Genomic DNA, 11365 nt, shown 5'->3' with positions numbered 1-11365 from the left:
ACCAACCAAAGAGTACACATGGTGGGACTCATGGTTCCAGCAGCATATGTATAGCAGAGGATGGCTTAGTCAGTCATCAATGGGAGGAGAGGCCTTTGATCCTGTGAACGTTCTATGCACCAGTGTAGGGGGATGCCAGGGCCAGGAAGTGGGAGAGGGTGGGTTGGTGAGCAGGGGAAGGGGGGAGGGAACAGGGGGTTTTTTTGGTTTGTTTGTTTGTTTGTTTGTTTTTTTTCAGAGGGGAAACTGGGAAATATCATTTGCAATATAAATAAAGAAAATATCTAATAAAAAATTAAAGCATTCTTCAATGGTATAATAAGAATACCTATTTCTAAATGAGATTGTGCACCTGAAAAATGCAAGTAAGATTAAAATGAGGAGTGAAGAGGACAACTTATGTCAGCACACTGATAATTAGCATGCCGACCAGCTCCCTACTGGAGCTCTGAGAGACTTAAGGTAGGATGTATTTGGACATTGCAAGGCCACGCAACACGAATGGGAAGGGATGGGAAGATAAGACAGCATTTATATGGGCAGAGAATAAAATGGGTCAGAAAATTTACAAATCTAAGAGTCCGAGGCAGAAGACAGATACAAACTGCATACACGAGAATCAATGGCCCTCCTAAATACCACCAGCAGCTAGTAAATAGAATTAAAAACATCCATTTGTAAAAGAAGCAAGTGATCTAACATGCTTAGGAATAAGTATAATATATGCCTGACCTTTATAAAGAACATTACAAGCCCTGCTGGGATGTGGACAGAGGGAGAGGAGCAATATATCCCAAGACCAACACAATTGGTAGTGTGAGAATATCTCCTGTCTCAGGTTAATTCTGTGAGTTAACACTGCCTGTTCTGATCAATAGCATCTGGCTCTTCCACACACTTGATTCCAGAGACACAAGCAGAGGAGGTTTTCAGAGGCCAGGCTGAGAAACAAGAGGGTGTGGCAAAGCATAACCCACAAAACACTGCAATGTTTTCTAAAAATCATAATTTTAAAATCTTAAAAAATGAATAATGCTGAAAAGTGGATGAAACTGAAGAATTTTAGCTTAGAACTCCCTCCTATGAAAATAAACTACAGATGGATTAAAAAGCTAAATATAATCTTAAAAACAGAAAACTTGGCAGAAAATGAAATATGTATTATCTTTGAAAGAAAGACTGCTCTTGGCTTTGAAGAAAGAATGGAATCCACCAAGGAAATGACTGATGGATGTTGCTAAGAACAAAAAGAAAACTCTGGTGTGTTACAGGAAAACACACACACACACACACACACACACGCACACGCACACGCACATGCACACACATACACAGCAGGAGCATGAGGAAATTCTAGAAGGAAAAACTTTGATACACAAAGTGCTAATAACTGCTTTGCAGGAAGACCTCATTAAAATTCCTGCAAGGAAAATTATTACGACTCAATAGATAAGTGGGGAATGCATTACAGAGACTACTGGCTTGTGTGGACCCATGTGCTGGCGAACACCTGCGGGAGTGTTTAGCCTCTCTGCTAATCAGAGCAATGGCAATGATTATTCTGTTTGATACTTGTTGGACTAGCCTCCCCCACTGTCATCAGCCCTGTAGTGGGAACAGAGGGTAGGGTGAGAAGGAGTGGGGACACAAACTCAGTCATGCTCAGAGGTGGAAGAAAGGTTAAGCATCAGGTAATAAGAGTCTAACGACATCTGTGTCCTCCGTCCCTGCTACTTCAATTCTGGAGAGGAAGACACTGTTCTTTTGATAGTGTTTCACAGGTCATTATTCAATAAGAAAATTTTGGCAGTAACCTGTAACTTGATGGTAAGGGGCTGTTGAGGAAATTATAGCTCACCTGTGCTGTATTTTTGTATCTATTAAATTTGATTATAAAGGCTGTGTGAAAACATGAAAAATGTTTCTTATGCATTGCTAACTGGACAGAAAAAAAAATCCCTGAGTGCCAATTATGCACACAAGTGCAGCAGAGAGGAAATGTGTGCCTCTGCAGACAAGGACAAGAGTGGGGGACAGAAAGATGAGAACAGTTTTGTTCAGTGGCATCCAGGGTGCTTTGCTTGTTATCGTCTTCATTTTAAGAACGTGGGCTTCTGAAGCCTCTGGGATCCACACCACAGCCTCTTTCCTAGCCATAAGTACCCCCCTGGATGGGACCTCTGTCCCTAGGACCACCATCCATGCCATGATGGTTCCCTGGATCTGGGCTCAACAGAACCAGCAGAAACCCCTGGCTTGGGACACCAGCAGGCCATCTTCATAGCACAGCCCTGAAGAGACAGGTCACTGTCCTGACAAATGGTTACCCCAGTGACCGCGTTGACCAGATTCCAGTTACTTCCTGTACTTACAGGACCTCAGCTCCAGCTCTAAACCAGAGTCCAGCAAAGGAGCTTCCAAGACCAAGGGACAACTTCGCCCCAGGTGAGAGGAGAGAGCAGGGGATGGTACCAGATCTCAGGCAGGGCCAGGGCTAGGGCCAGGGGAACAGCTACCCTGCTGAGTCAGGCAGATCTGAGTGTCAGGCTACCTAGATTTGACTAGAGCTTCACCCACCCCACCCATGCCTGCAGGCAGCCTGAGCTCTGCAGCTCAAAGACCTTCCACATGCTCATCAGTTCCAGAGTTGCTCAAGTGTGTGTGTCTAAGGTGAACATGAACATACAGTGTGTACACGAGTGTGGCTTGTGTGCTGTTCATTCACTCCAGCTTTTCTCTCTCACTAAGTGATTGCCCTCTCTGCCCCATTTCCTCCAGTTTCTGCTTCCTTTCCCTCCTCTGTAAGTCTGCGAATAGAGTCCAGAGACCCATTGTTCTGAATGACAGCCACAGATGCAGAAGTCCCCCAGGAGCAGGTAGACAGCTCTCCTGCTTGCACAGGGCTTCCAGCTGGGTGGCCCTACTTCAGGACAGCCTCAGTGCTGAACCAACTTAATGTTCCAACTCCCTCCAGCCCTGTTTCCACAGAGATGTCATCCCATTACCTTTAATGACTTGTGCAGGGTCCTGGAGGCCCATCAGAGAATAAGGGGGGAGGGGCACACATGACACATGACACTTTGTTGGAAAGTTCTGGCACTTGTGTTTCTTTGGTTCTTCTCCCTTTATCCCAAGGGCCAGTTTCCACCCTGGGTGCATGAATCCAGATAACTTGCCCTCTGGGTGGGGGCCCTCACACCAGCTGTGAGAGTGATGTGAATTGTTATCCCAGGAGCAAGGAGCTCTCATTTCATTTATACTGTAATAAAACTCCTATCGATTTTAATAAAATTGAAAAATCTCTCTGTGGCTGAAGAGCCCGAGGCCCCACCCATCGCTACCGGACTGGCTGCATTTTCTCCACACTGTGGACATTGTGATTCATGACTGGGCACTGCTGCAGCCCAGGGCCGATTTCCCGGCAGAATGAATGTGAACTATAAAAAGTTGCACATTTGAGTACTTCCCAAGGGGACCTGCCTGGGAGGTAGAAAGTTTCCAGAGAAGGGGTCAGAACCATGGAGCAGCCTGAGGATGCCTTGGGGAAGGAGCAGAGTCTCAATTTCCCTGCCTCTGGTGTCGCCTTGGTCCTCAACATCAGTTCTACCTAAGCTCCGAGAAACAGCTTCTCCTGGCCACTGAGTCTTGTCCAAAATGGATGACTCAACCTAAATTCCCTGTTGAGCACTTCCGATCCAGGTGCAAAAGTGAGCGAAGCTGTGTATACTCCTTGACTCTCTTCCTACCGTTTCTAGATTCGCTGTTCTCTGTCTGCATCTTGTAGATGCTGTGCCTTCTGCATAAAAACACGCATCCCAGTCTTCCTCTCTGTCTCTTCTCTCTGCCCAACTTATCCACCCACTCACTCCTTTGCTCATGGCTCGGACCCCTGCCATTAGCTTCTCCCTGTTCTGTGCTCTCACTGACCCTGTACATTACTTGGTCCAGCATCACACACACTGCATTCGCCTTTGTCACATTCCTAAGCCTCCACTAAGTCAATTCTCTTAATAATCTGAGTAGTTATTGTTACTGGGGACTTCTGAATGGATGGAATGATCACAGAGGGGCTAAGGAAGGTACTCATGGTCATACAGTGAGCAATTTGCAGAGAAGGATGATTGTGCTTGTCAGTCTGGGCTAGTGGCCACTCAGCCTGCGTTCCATGAGGTTACCAATGTCTAGGGCGCATGCCTTTCATCCTCATCACCACCAGTGAGGGCTTAATACAGGCTTGGGATACTGTAAGCTCTCTTCCTACCGTTTGTAAGCATCGTGTGTAGGTTGGGTGTCCAGCTTGGTAGCATCTCCTTCATAGGGAGACTATTCCCCACACCACAGTCTTTTCCCTCCTCAGCGCCAGAGGGTCTGCAGAGTGGTGAGAAGCATTCAACTATATTATTGAGTTTATCGCCATGACATAAGTATGATCTGCCACATCAGGTCTATGTGGGTTAGGTAAACTGTGAAGTGCCTGACATTTCAGCTCTAGAAAGCATGAATCCATAGTCAAGAGCCTTCCCGGCGCTATGCTTCTTAAGCCATGTTTTGTCTTCCTCAGCCTCTGGCTGCAGGCCCACAGGCAAGGGCCTAGAGGCAGTACATGGCCTGCAGGAGCCAGCCTGAGGCTGGACTGTCCCTGGGGATTGGGAGTGCTGAAGCAGTAGTGAATCCTAGCCATACCTCAGAATAGCTGGACCCCAAGGAGTCCCTGAGCCTCACTTTGGGAAACCTCAGAGGCTTTCCAGTACTAACTCCCTGACCTGAGTTAGGCCATGCATTCAGAATCCATTCTCCACACAAACTGACAAGGAGAGCTGGAGGTTACAGAGTGCTTCTAACCCAACCCCTGGCCTGGAGAGGCTGGTGCATACAGTTTTGTGGATCCTGGGGTTAAGTTGGAAGTGCTGGATGAAGGTTTCTGGGTTGGGGGTCGTTCTTAGGAATTTCTCTTCCTGGTTTGTTCCCAAATGAAAGTATGGTATCCACAAACCTGGATTAAATTCCCAGAAAGGCTGCATTACCCCTCCCCTCCACCCTCGCCAGTGCCTCCACACTGGGTGCAAATGGATGGAAGAGGTGACACTCCATGTATTCCCTCCCTAGCAGATGCTTCTAGGTGACACTGGGAGCTCATTTCATGTGGAGTTTTGGAAGGGAGCCTTCTTCATTGCATTCCAGAAATGTTCTTTCTGCTGAACGACTACCTACTACCTACTACCACGGCTGCACAGCCTCCCTTCTACTGAGCTCTGGTTATAACTCCTCTTCAATCTCCTTCTTGTCCCCTCCCCCTGGCACCCACAGTGCCCTCCTATTGGCTGCTTCCCTATCACATGGTTCTCCTCTCCCTCTGAAGTCTTCTCTTTGCTCATTTAACCAATCCTAGATTTAGTGGAATTGCACTGGTCTCATGCTCCATACCACAGCAGAAGGAGATGGGGAGAGCTGGGCTCTTCACAAGCTGTTCAGATGTTTACACCCATGTCACCCACTCTCTGGAGGCTCTGCAGAGGTGGGACAGCTCTGTCCCACTCTTTGTGTGATTGATAGGTGTTGTGGATTTCAGAGCCATGAGAATGTTTAACCATGTGCTCGTGGCATCCCTATGATGGGGGTATGGCTAATGCAGGAGCCTGTACAAGGGGAATTAAGATCTAGGGATGCAGAGATTTGGTATCATGTTCAGGAACTCCCTAAGAATCCAGGGCTATTCTCAAGACTTATCCCAATGGTGGACTTGAGGGGATACCTCTGCTGGATGTTCATTCTCTGCACTATCCATCCATCTGTCCACCCATTTATCAATCCACCCACCCATCCATCCATCCATCCATCCATCCATCCATCCATCCATCCACCAACCCACCCATTCACCATCCATCCTAACATATTCATTAGTCACTTACCCCTCATTTGTCAATTGTAATTTTTTAACATTCATTCTTGATTGTTCAACTATTTATACACCTATCCATTTATGTTTTTTATTTATAGCTTTATAGGGTAGATTTATAGGGCTCAAATGCAATCCATAGACAAAAGAAAAAGGAATATGGACACAGAATGTACTATTCTCCCATAAAAAGCACAGACACCTGTTGTTTGTGGCAACATGCATGGATGAGAAGGCATTGTGTTAAGTGAAATAGGCCAGGCACAGAAAATAAGTACCGTATACTCTTCACCATGTGTGGACGCTAGGCAAGTTGATCTCTAATGATCTTGGTTTTAACAGAAGCAAGGGGGAAAAAAGTGGTTCCCACAGCAGGGGAAGATAATGGAGAGAGAAGTTAGACAGTCTGGTTAGTGGGCACAATATATATTTAAGCAGGAGGAATGAAGTCTAGAGCTTTACAGCACAGGAGGATGATGTAATAAGCAACGGCTTATTACATACTTCAGAGGAGATAGAGGAAAGTTGTTTGAAGTTCTGAGGTGATGAATACGTTAGCCTGACTGAGTTAGTGCGTATTCTATACCCACACCAGAAGACCACAGTGTATCCTATAAGAGACCAACTAAAGTAGCAAACATATAAGTTGAAAATCCTTGATATAAATTTACCAGTACTGCTATCTCCACCTCCATATTTTTAAGAATATTAGACTTTTCTAGACTTTTATACAAATAGAAACATACAATATACACTATTTTCCCCTTCTGGTTTCTTTTATTTAGCACAAAATACTCTCTTTTTACAGTATGCATCAGTACTTTTTGTGATTCTTTTTTAGGGTTATGTAATATTCTGAGGTGTGGATTAACCAGTTTTTCATCTGTTGATGGTCATTTGGGTTGTTCTGTCTGTGGTCATAGATGCCAGCATAAGGATGGGTGCTTTTGTTTCGCTCAGGTAAACACCAGTCCACATCTTATGACAGACCCACATTTAAGTTAAAAATGTTATTTCCAGTTAGATAACTGTAGAGTCATGGGCATTTCTAAGAACTACTCTAGGAAAATCTATGGTGTCTTTATCTTTTATCCAGTTCTGACCTGTTCCTGAGCTTTACTAAGTACCTGGCTAGTTATACTGCCACAATTTATCCGAGTATGCAGGGCATCCCTGTATTATTTGTGTCAATCTCTGTGGATATCTAGTTGTGCACAGTCTTGTGACAAGCACAGACTCAAGTGCTCACTGCTGCAGCCACAGAACCAAGCCTCTCCATTAGAACATCAGACTCCACACCAGAATATGAAACCTGAGCTCGGGGTCCCAGGGGAGGCCTGCTGGATGCCTTGAAAGCTCCAACCATTCAGTTCAGCTGCATTTCTCCAAGCCTGCACCAGACTAAGCCTCTACTCTTTTGACTCAGGTGGCCGCCATGAGACACAGATGTGAGGACAAAGCCCAGGAACTTTTCAGCCCTGAAGCTATTCTGTAAGACACCTCACGTGGAAAGAGGTCTGACAGCCTTACCCCCAGCTTCCCCTCTATGCATTACAAACAAAGGAGACCCCGGCCCTAAATTCCTTTAAATTCAAATTGTTTACCCATTCATTAAATGATATGGAGAGAAGAATAGATGTATCTAACTCCAGTTTCTTTTAGAATAGTGTAGAAATCTATGTTGTACATTCAGATTGGTGTGAGCTGCTTGGGAAACTTACATGCCTCAGCTGCTGCCAACACCAGCAGCAGCTACCAAGCAAGAGACCCAGTGCCTGGCTACAGAGGGCACTGGTCTAAGAAGCTCTTTCCATTCAGTTGGCTGCCAGCACCAAATAACCTCCCTCCTGCCCAATGAGGGGCCACTATGTTTATTTTCCCCTTTTTATTAAAGCGTGGCAGCATTGCTCATAGTACGTGTATTATTTAAAACAGAAACTATGTAAGCACAATATATCATGGGGGAATGAATTCACCATTTAAAGAAGTGTACCTGGATTGAGTCCAGCACATGCTGTGACTGCTGCAGCAGTGAACACGAGGGAGCAGTGTTGTGTGTGTGACGAAGGCAGCTCGCGAGGCAATTCCACCTGGAGAATTACTACCTGTGTGCTGTAGCTGATCACCGTCTCAGTCTTCAAAATATACCACCGTGAGCGTGGGAGGCTCTAGTGTTAAGGAAGCCACTATAGATGGGAAATAGGGGCTTCAAGGATGTGTGGTGTGCATCTGCAGTGTGACATGGTTCTGTAGATCAGATTACGGTCATCAATATTTTACCATGGTTTACAAAAGATACCTTTGTTGAAAGGGAATGAAGGTACAGGGGCTTTCCTACAAATGCCAAATTTCAACAAATGAAGGTGGTGTGCCTTTCCTGTTGATTCAAAACAAATAATGCTATGGTGAGACTTACATTTAAAAGGACTGATAGCATACTATTTTCATGGGTTTTGTTTACTCTCACAATTTTTCATTAATTAATTTATTTATTCACTTTACATCCTGATCAAAGGAGAAAGGACCCCCTCCTCCCTCCAGTTCCCACCCTCACAAATCTCTCCCCACATACTTTCACAAATTTAAGCCAGATTAATAGTTTAAAATGCAATAGTGTTCAATTTAAGAAGTAAAATATTTAATAAGTAAAACAACTACCACAACCAGTATTGTGAAATGCAGAAGAAACACTTGTTTCGGGTCACTTTCTTCATTTATTATTTTAAAGATACTCCCACCTAAAACATTAATCTTAAAACGGGATAGAGGGATGACTCAGCAGTTAAGAGCACTGACTGCTTTTCCAGAGGACCGGTCTTCAGTTCCCAGCACCCACATGACAGCTCACAACCATCTGTAACTCCAGTTCCAGGGAATCTAACTTCCTCTTCTAGTTTCCTCAGGCACCAGGTGTGCATGTGGTGCCCAGACATACAAGCAGGCAAAACAACCCTACACATAAAAAATTAAATAAGTCTACACTATAAGGCCAAAATATACCAACTTATTTTCAGATTTGGTGCTTAAGATATGGTTGCCATGGTGGCTTTTGTTAGATGTCTCCTAAGATAGGACTTTCTGCATGTTAATGTATAATAAAACCAAGATGAGGTATTTCCTATTTGAAATTTTATAGAGTTTAGAAACAAGTCGTCCTTTGTTGGTATTCTGCCATTGCAAAAACAAAGTTCATATTTAGCTAGCCTGCTCCAATAACTAAGATTAATACATTCATTGTTTATTTGTAATTTTTCAACTTAGAATAAATTGATCTATTATATTAATAAAAAAACACCTCTCCAGTGTTTTCCCAGACCCCAAATTATGGATAAAAAGATTTTACATCATCTCCAGTCTTGTCCATGTCTATGATCTTTCTCCTTCTTATCTTCCAGCCTCTTTCCTTTCCATTCTAGAGCATGCCTTGGACTCTCTGTCATCCTGCTGTCTCTCCTCAAACACTCTTCTTTAGACCTTTCCTTGTTTTGAGTATCTTATGTAATGTTAGTTCATATGGAGAAAAAAAGCCTACCCTTAGTGGTTATTCTATTTACCTCTCTGTGTTCCTGAAATATAACTAGATATCCATGGGACAGGGGTCATTTCTCTTCTCCTTTCACACCCCCTATCCACCGCCTTATTTCTTTCAGCAATTGGACCATCTCTTGATTTGATCTGGCCATATGACCACCTGTGGGAGAAACTACATTGCTCTGTCTCCCTTGCAGCTATTGGGCTGTATAGAGGCTCAATCAGGGTTGATTGAACACGTGATAAAGTGCTGTATGTGACACTGAAGTATCTACTTATACGTATCTTTGGTACTCTTCCCACCTCCTAGAGTGGAGCCAAGCCAGTTTTGGTCATATAGATAGGACCGGCTTTTTGTAATGCAGAGAAAAAAGAAGAAAGATCCAGAATTCCTGAAAAATAGCTATAGAACAGAAATTTCCACTGGTTCTGGACTACATAGCTCCCTCTGAGAGAAAACTGACTTCATTTCTTTTGGGGCCACAACATGTTGCAGTATCATTGTCCCAGCAACTTGGTCCATACTCTGAGTTATCTAATAACTCTTGAGCCTATGTGTCTCCATGCTAAATCAAAACAATAATTCTATTGAGTGGTATTCTTTGAAGGCTTAGTGTGTAGATGCATTGACAGACTTGTAATAAACTCACAGTACTTGCTGGTCATTGCTCTTTATCTATCCTTGTACTTGGATTCACTGCCTAGCAGGATATAACATGTGCCCTTGCCTGCTTGTTTGTCGACCATTCCCTTCATTGGGTGGTGTCTTCCACTAGCAGGTTTTTTGCCTGTCTTATTGTGCTCACCACTGGTAGCCGCAGTTCTAGAACAACATTATCCACAGCAGAAACTCAACAAGTGCAACAGTGAGTATTTACATGTGCTCGCCTTCTTTCCCCTGTTTCCCTTCTTTGTCTCTCACATCTGTTAGTTCATGGTTCATCCACTTCCTGGCTTCTCTCTAGAGCAAAGGAGGCACAGCGTCTGGGAATCCCAGCTTAACTGCACTGTGAAGGATCCATGGGTTGCTTAGGAAGAAGTTATGGGAACTACTTGTGGTGCTCTCTTCCTTCCTACACTCCATGGCAAGCCACACACTCCAGTTCTAACTGCCCATTCTGCCCTGCATTCCCATAGCTGACCATTGCCTCCTGCCTCTGCCTGAAGAAGGAATTAGCCTGCCTTCTCCCAGATCTTCTCTCTTTCCTCACTATCTCCTCAGGGTCCTGGGCAATATGGGCTGTTGTGTGTGGAGGGAGGGTGCATTCTGGAGGCAAATATGCAGGTGAGAGCAGAGCTGCAGGCTGAGCGATCCTGAGATGGAGAGGCGTAGACATTTTAGCACAAAGTATAGAAAGCCTGGGGCAGCAAAGCTTTCCACACAAGCCAAAGAATACAGAAGTCATAAATGAAAAGCCAGTCAGATCTGGATTCATAAAATATTTATAATATCTGAACAGGGAAGACACAACAAGATTAAAAGGCGAGCAAGGAAGTGATATGAAATATTTTAATGTGATGATTAATTTTGATTGACAATCTGATTGGTTCCAGAGGCCCATCTTTGGATGTATCCTGAGGGCATTTCCAGTACTGATTAGCTGAGGGGTAGCACCTGTCCTGAAAGTAGGTAGTGCCATTCCATGGGCTGGGGGTCCCAGACAGGAAACAGAAAATGTGATCCAAGCTCTAGTGCTCACTTCCCCCCACTTCCTGGCCCACCTAGATGTGTGTGTGTGTGTGTGTGTGTGTATGTGTGTCATATATGTGTACATGCACATATATGCACATATGTATATATGCATATATACATATATATGTATGCATATGCATATATAATACATATGATATATTCAGTGTTCTGTATAAAGTGCTGTACTATAATAGTCAATCTTGACAGGATTGCAGAGTGTCTCAGAGATGGTAAAACACTTTCTA

Source organism: Mastomys coucha, unplaced genomic scaffold, assembly GCF_008632895.1.
Source record: "Mastomys coucha isolate ucsf_1 unplaced genomic scaffold, UCSF_Mcou_1 pScaffold5, whole genome shotgun sequence".
In the NCBI taxonomy this organism is placed as follows: Eukaryota; Metazoa; Chordata; class Mammalia; order Rodentia; family Muridae; genus Mastomys; species Mastomys coucha.
The sequence above is the reverse complement of the archived record's forward strand: the minus strand, read 5'-3'. Positions refer to the sequence as shown.